This window comes from Phoca vitulina, unplaced genomic scaffold (assembly GCF_004348235.1).
Source record: "Phoca vitulina isolate PV1807 unplaced genomic scaffold, GSC_HSeal_1.0 scaffold13, whole genome shotgun sequence".
Classification (NCBI taxonomy): domain Eukaryota; kingdom Metazoa; phylum Chordata; class Mammalia; order Carnivora; family Phocidae; genus Phoca; species Phoca vitulina.
The window spans coordinates 35,430,553-35,437,637 of record NW_022589716.1 but is presented as its reverse complement, the minus strand read 5'-3'; the positions used below and the strand labels follow the sequence as shown (position 1 = coordinate 35,437,637).

At 47.4% G+C, this 7,085-nt stretch overlaps 1 pseudogene; it reads right to left on the bottom strand.

The window, feature by feature from the left end:
• Nucleotides 1-414: 414 nt before the first annotated feature.
• On the bottom strand, nt 415-2,483 carry LOC116636974 (annotated as a pseudogene).
• Nucleotides 2,484-7,085: the final 4,602 nt, after the last annotated feature.

The window sequence follows — 7,085 nt, the reverse complement described above, 5'->3', positions numbered from 1 at the left end:
ATGTGGGACTTTCAGGAACCCAGAAGATATGTGGAACAACAGATGCCCATTGCCCATCTCTGGAAATGCTGATGTGCACAGTGAGACATGGCCCTTAAGAATTATTCTGGGGGCACCTGGGTGGCTCAGTGGGTTAAGCATCTGCCTTCCGCTCAGGTCATGATCCCAGGGTCCTGGGATCAAGCCCCGCATTGCGCTCCCTGCTCAGCGGGGAGTCTGCTTCTTCCTCTCCCCTTGCTCCTTCCCCCCACTTGTGTGCTCTCTCTCTCAAATAAATAAAATCTTAAAAGAAAAAAAAGAATTATTCTGTCTACCCCCTCCCATGATTAACAGGCATGAAATTTAGTACCACTCTCCACCCAGGCCTACCTGGTCCCATCCAAGCTTACAGGTCCACAGTAACAGGGGTCCTCATCATAAATGATAGGTATTTTCCTCTCCATCCCCCTCGCCAAGATCCAGTCTGAGATTCACATGTCCCAGGGTGTTGTGACATAGGATCTCCAAGCCCTGGTAACTGCTATTGCTGTGAGGTGTGGTCCAGCACAGGGAGGGGTTGGGAGGGCCAGGGAGGCACTGGCTAGGGTCCCACTTTCAGTCACAGAATCAGAGGGCTGTTTCTCAGAAAGCTGCTCTTGCTCGTGCTCCTTATCTGAGCCCTTGAAAGCTTCCACATAGTGAAGCACCCACAGAGGATTTTGATCATGGTGGTTCTTGTCTTGTAGGAACCAGTGGTGCCCCAGCCCATACTGGGATCAACAGATCCCAGAGCAAGACCACAGGAAGCGAAGAAGCCTCCTCTCCAGCATCACCATGGTGGCCAGACCTGGGCCTTCCAGAGCTTGTCCCGCTCATGGGCCACCTGCCCGTGTGTGTCATCCTTCATGGTGATAAACAGGTTGAGCATAAGCAGTGTGGCAATGATGGCAAAGACAAAGTAAATGATGCCAAATGTGAAGGGCAAGTTCACTTCATAGTTGACAGGCCCATCCATGATGGTGAGGAAAAGCTGAAAGGTGTTGAACAGTGCCATGGGGTAGTGGTGGAATTGTCCCAGATTGGCTGGGTCCTCTGTCTGGAAATGCTGAGGCAAGTCCCAGAATAACAAGGCCATCAGCTGACAGAAAGGTGTCACGTCTCCAAAAATCATCTTCTAGGAGTGCCTGGCTGGTTCAGTCGGTAGAACATGCAACTCTTGACCTCTGGGTTATGAGTTCGAGCCCCATGTTAGGTGTAGAGATTACTTTATAAAATAAAATAAAAATAAAACCAAAAATCCTCTTCTGGATCATGATGGTGAAAGGACAGAGCGTCTGGAACCCTCCAGCGAGGTACATAACACTACACCAACCCAGCACCAGGGCGACGGACACGGGCACCATCTCTCCATTCGTGTTGGAGAGCCACGTCCTCGTGTTCACCAGCACCACGCAAGCACAGGTGATGACAGTGACATGGAACAGCCCCCAGAGGACAGTCTGTCCCAGATAGCAAGAGGCACCAACACTGAAAACGCCCAGGATCTATAAGAGTGGGATGACCACGGTTCCAAGGATGGTCACCAACTCCCGCACCAGCCAGACGTTATCCCGGTGAGTCACATAGGCCTTCTGTAGAGGTTTCTGTTGGAAAATGGTGTTATCTCAGGAATCTGTGCAGTTGTCCATACGGAACTCGAGGGGGCAGTGGATGTAGCAGATTATGTAGAGTGGGTACAAGGCACCCAGAACATAGAAGTACCACTGCCCATATTTCTTCCACTTGAAGCTCACTAGCTGCTTCACTGGGGTCTGTTCCAGGATCTGGTGAGCCTCCTGCTTCTTGGGGGAGACCACGAGCTCTAGAAAGGACATGTCTTCTCCCTAGGAGTTGATCTCTGTGAGGTTGTAGAGAGTGGAGGTCAGTGGCCCATAATTCCACTGTATGTGCTTCGGCTTCTGCATCAGGTGCTGGAACATCGCAGGGTTGCCCTCCACTCCAGCCAGCTTGAAGGGAGTGAGACCCTGGTGACTGGGCATGCTTGAGGTCCTGGGACTGCAGGTGGTCGCTGCGCCCACTGGGGGACAGCAGCAGGGTGTACATCTGGCAGGCAAAGGTTTTGTTGGGCTGGAGGATGAGGATGTGCAAGATGGTGTTTCCCAGGGAGTCCAGGGCCCAGACGCTGGCTCCATGCTCAATGAGCAGCCTCGTGATCTCCTCACTGCCCACACAGGCAGCCAAGGACAAAGGGTGCTCCCCGAAGTAGATAAGGTTGCAGGGGCTATGGTGGACAGCTGTGCCTGTAGCTCTTGCAGAGATGCTGGCCCTGTGGGCAAGCATGGCTCACACGGAGTGCACATTCTGGTTCACGATGGCTATGTGCAGAGCGGTCCAACCTATGGAAGGCTCACCCATGGTGGGCTCCTTGACCAGCTCCAGGGCAGCCTCTGTCAGCACATGGCTGCCTCGAGATTGTCCCAGAGGACTGCTATATGCAATGCCATCTAGGACTTTGCAGCAGCTGAGGAAGAGGCAGGGTCTGTTTGGGGTTGGGACTGAGAGTGAGTGTATCTTCCGTGTGACTTGTGTATGCAGCTTGCAGTTTGCAGCTGTGGGGTGTGTCTGCGTGTGTGTGTGTGTGCACGTGTGTGGCCAGACACTTATTTTGTTGCAAGACAGCCTATAGATACCACTGGAATTGTGCACTCTTTGTCTTTCTCCCCTCCCTACTCCCTCTCTTTACATTCTTTTTCATATCGCTTAGAAACTTGGCAACAAAGATGTTTACAAATGGGAAAATACAGACAGCTACCTTCCAATGTCAACTCCCTTGGCTTTAAATATATCTGGCTGTGGATAACTCTGAAATGTACATCTCAAGACAGACCCATCCCTGAACCTCTGTATTTATCTGTCTACTTGATACAACACTCGAGCATCAAAGAGGCATTTCAAAATGAATTTGACTGAAAAGAAATTCTCATTTCCCTGACCCTTTGCCTCCCAAACTTGTTCTTCGCCTGCTTCCCTATTTCTATAAATAGCACCATCACCCACACAGTTATTCAAGCCCAAACCCTAGGCGTTGGTCCTTTAGTGATCCCTTTCTCACACGCACGCACTCACGCACACACGCACATCACATCACTCTGTCAGCAAATCTTGGTGGTTCTACCTCAGAAAGAGATCTCGAACCTATTTACTTCTCTCCATCTCCACGGCACCTCCTTCATCCAAGCTGTCATCCTCTTTTACCTGGGCAGCTGAAAACCTGTGCTTTGACCTTTGTCCTCCTCTAAAATAAAATCAGAACAAGTCACTCCCTTTATTTATTTATTTATTTTTATAAAGGAAATTCTTAGAACTTCTTTTTTTTTTTTTTTTAAGATTTTATTTATTTGTCAGAGAGAGAGAGAGAGAGAGCTCACAAGCAGGGGGAGCGGCAGGCAGAGGGCGAAGCAGGCTCCTCCCTGAGCAGGGAGCCCAACGTGGGACTTGATCCCAGGACCCCGGGATCATGACCTGAGCTGAAGGCAGATGCTTAACCTACTGAGCCACCCAGGTGTCCCAAGTCACTCCCTTTAGAATAAAACTCAAACTCCTGGAGTTCCTGTAGGCCTTCAAGACCCTACAAGGTCTGGCCCCTGCTTGCCTGTCTGATCTCACCTTCTAGGACTCTCCTGGTCCTAGAAGAGTCCCCATGGGGCTCCTCAAGTACCCCAAGCCCATTCCTACCTCATGGCTTCTGCATGATCTCTGGTCTTGATTCAGGGGTTATCAGCACAGAGAGGCCTTCCCTGACGACTCTATCTACAGTGGCCTCCTTCCAGTCTCTAAGCCTTCAGAACATTCACCCCAATTGTAAATGACACGGATGCTGTTTCCTTACTTGTTTCCTGGTTTGGTGTTGGTCTCCCACACTAGACCATAAGCTCTTCTTCCCTACTGGAATTTGAACTCAAATCAAACCAACTCTAAAGTTCCAGTACATTTCAAAAGAGAAGGAAAAATGCATCCATAAGAACTCAAATATATAAAAGCATATTTTCCATTAAAACTGCCCTCTTGTCTTCCTATCTTCAAAACCCCTTTGGCATTCTTGCTCTGGATTTCCTTCAGAACAAAGCTATTCAAACACTTGATCACGACATGGTTCGAAATGGGCTATGATACGGGAAATGGAAGAGACCACATTTTAGAACAGGATTGATAAAATCCCATTTCTTCAAGTTAAAGGCAGTGTTCACTCTTACTGGACTGTGCTCATGCCATACCATCTTTTAAATGTTTTCACTGACACCCAGAGGAGGTTTTACTTAGTTATACTACACACTTCTGTATCACTTAAATTAGTACAATACACAAGCATTGATTCAATTCTTTTACCCCAAGCTTACATCGCATATTTGACAAAATCTTGTTCAACCTAATACAGAGCATCTACTGTATGCCACGTACTAAGTGCTGTGGAGGGGCAGAGATGGATAAAACACAATCCCTGCCCCCAAACCTCACAATCTGCCACCAAGAATATCATCAGCAAGCTTGATCACTGACCTTGGTCTCAACAATTTGCTCTGAAAAACTGTTGGCTCTTTTCAAAAAACAAAATCTTTTTCCACAAGCAAAACCATAGATAATCCTCCAAGAAGGGCGGGACAAATAAAATCCTGCCTGCCTCTGAAGATATTTCCAAGAGAATACCAAAAGTCTTTGGAGAAAAAATAGTGAATGAAATAAGTCTTTGGTTGCCAAAAAGGCTTGGATGGCTATCATTTATATAGTGTATAAAATCTGGCACCCCCCCCCAAAAAAAGTCATTCTCATTTCCTTAAAACTGGAGTTTTTAGTTTTATCACAACCCCTTTGTCTTAAAAGAAATATTTTTGTTGCCTTTACATTGCCTTTGCTATACTGAACAGAAATTCATAGAGAATATAATACCTACAAAACATTTCTAAAAATCAGTATATTGCTCTAAATTTCATGTAAGGAAGAAACAAAAGATATGATTTATAGTACAATATGCATTTCAATACAAGAGTGCTCAGATAATTCAGGAAGACAGTGAGAAGTCAAATATTTGCCCCTACTTTTAATGAAGACGTCTGGATTTCAGAAGAATGAGACTCAACAGAAAGTTGTTGACCATTTTGCTTTATATGTGCTATTTCCAAATAAGGGCTAAAAAGGCATACATAAAATTTCCACAAATGAAACAGCTATTAGTAAAGACTGATGCAGTTGTGTGGCACTAATGATTCAGATCCCAAGCATGGTACTGTCATTAATGATGTCATTTTCCAAAATGGCAGACAACTCTTAGTAAAGTGATAGAGGCTTGCTTTCATTTATACAGTAGGACCATTCTGGGAAGCTTTGTGGCCATTAAAACCATACTGGTATTTCTGTTTATATGGGAGAAAAAGAGCGAGGATCTATGGTAAGGTAATGAGAAGTAAGTTCTCACCATGGTAAATGTATGGTGGGACATTACTTTCTCTCTCTTTTTTTAAAGAGTTTATTCATTTGAGAGAGAGAGAGAGTGCATGAGTGGGGTGGAGGGGCAGAGGGAGAGGGAGAAGCAGACTCCCCACTGAGGAGGAAGCCCGCCGCAGGGGACCCTGGGGTCATGACCTGAGTCAAAGGCCAATGCTTAACAGGCTGAGTCACCCAGGTGCCCCATGGTGGGACATTTCAAATCCTCAGGGGACTCAAGACAACTCTTGCCCCACAGGCCTGCCTCACAGTGGCCCCCAAAACCAGTAGGACATGAGACTTTCCATCTCCACCTCCACACCCCTGCAATCCCTACGAAAACCAAAAGTGCCCTCACAAGGAAACATCCCCTGAGGATGGTACTATCCCCTTTGAGAAGCACTTCCTTAAAGTCACAGCTCTTAGGAGAACTTCAGGTCTCTCAGGCATTCTGGGGGGGTTACTGCAGTGTGTAGTCTGTACTCTACCACCCAGCTGGGAATCCAAGGGGTAGCAGCAGAAGAAATGACATTAGCTCCAGGAAAGAACAATCCTGCCCCTTTGAGTGGTAGGCTTAACCTCAGGCAGTTGGTGAAACTCCAGCTCCAAAGAGCACACAGTACTGGGGAAATACACAGTGACAGCAGGAAACTAGGCCAACAGATGACACGGACAGAGAGGCCCTGTAAGACACAATAGGGCATGCGAGAACAGGAAGGTAAGCTGTAGCCACAGGAAAACATGGGGGTGTACGGCAGGATTCCACCCACAGGACAAGGCCCCAGTTGTTGAAGAATCACAGTGTAAGGACACCTCTAGAAATTCAGAGAGAGAGAGAGATGAGTAGAGATGATAGAGGGTATTGGTTAAGAATTTGGGCCTTAGGATTACGCAGGTTCAAATCCCAGCCCCTCCACTGGTAAGTGTGACTTTGGGCCAGTTGTATTATTTCCCTTTGAATCAGTTTCTTCATCTATAAAATGAGCACTAATGATAGTCTCTATCACATGGGGTTGTCCTGGGCATGAGATGAGATCATAGGTAAGGTGCTTAGCACAGTGCCTGGGGGGCCTGTGAGCTGCTCAAGGGTAGGACTGTCTAGTTTGTTTGTTTGTTTTTTTAATTTTTAAAAATATTTTATTTATTTATTTGACAGAGAGATAGAGAAGAGCACAAGTAGGCAGAGTGGCAGGCAGAGTGGCAGGCAGAGGGAGAGGGAGAAGTGCTCCCCGCTGAGCAGGGAGCCTGAGGTGGGGCTCAATCCCAGGACCCTGGGATCATGACCTGAGCCGAAGGCAGACGCTTAACCAACTGAGCCACCCAGGCGCCCCTAGGACTGTCTAGTTTTGTTCCCTCTTCTCCCCTGGAGTACGTGTTGCTGAGCAGGCACAGATCAACCCGAGTTGCATGAGCTGACCGCGAAGGTCTTGTAAAAGGTACCATTCTCGCTATCAAGGATGATACAGAGAAAAGGAACCAAATACTGGAGCCAGGGTAGGAAGTGGGGACTTGGTTTCTATACTGTGGCACAAGATCACAGGCAGTACCTTTCACAAGAGGAAACCAGATCAGCCTAGTAGCTGAACTAAGGCTCTTGAAACCTCTGAGTGAGGAAGGCACTGGTCTCC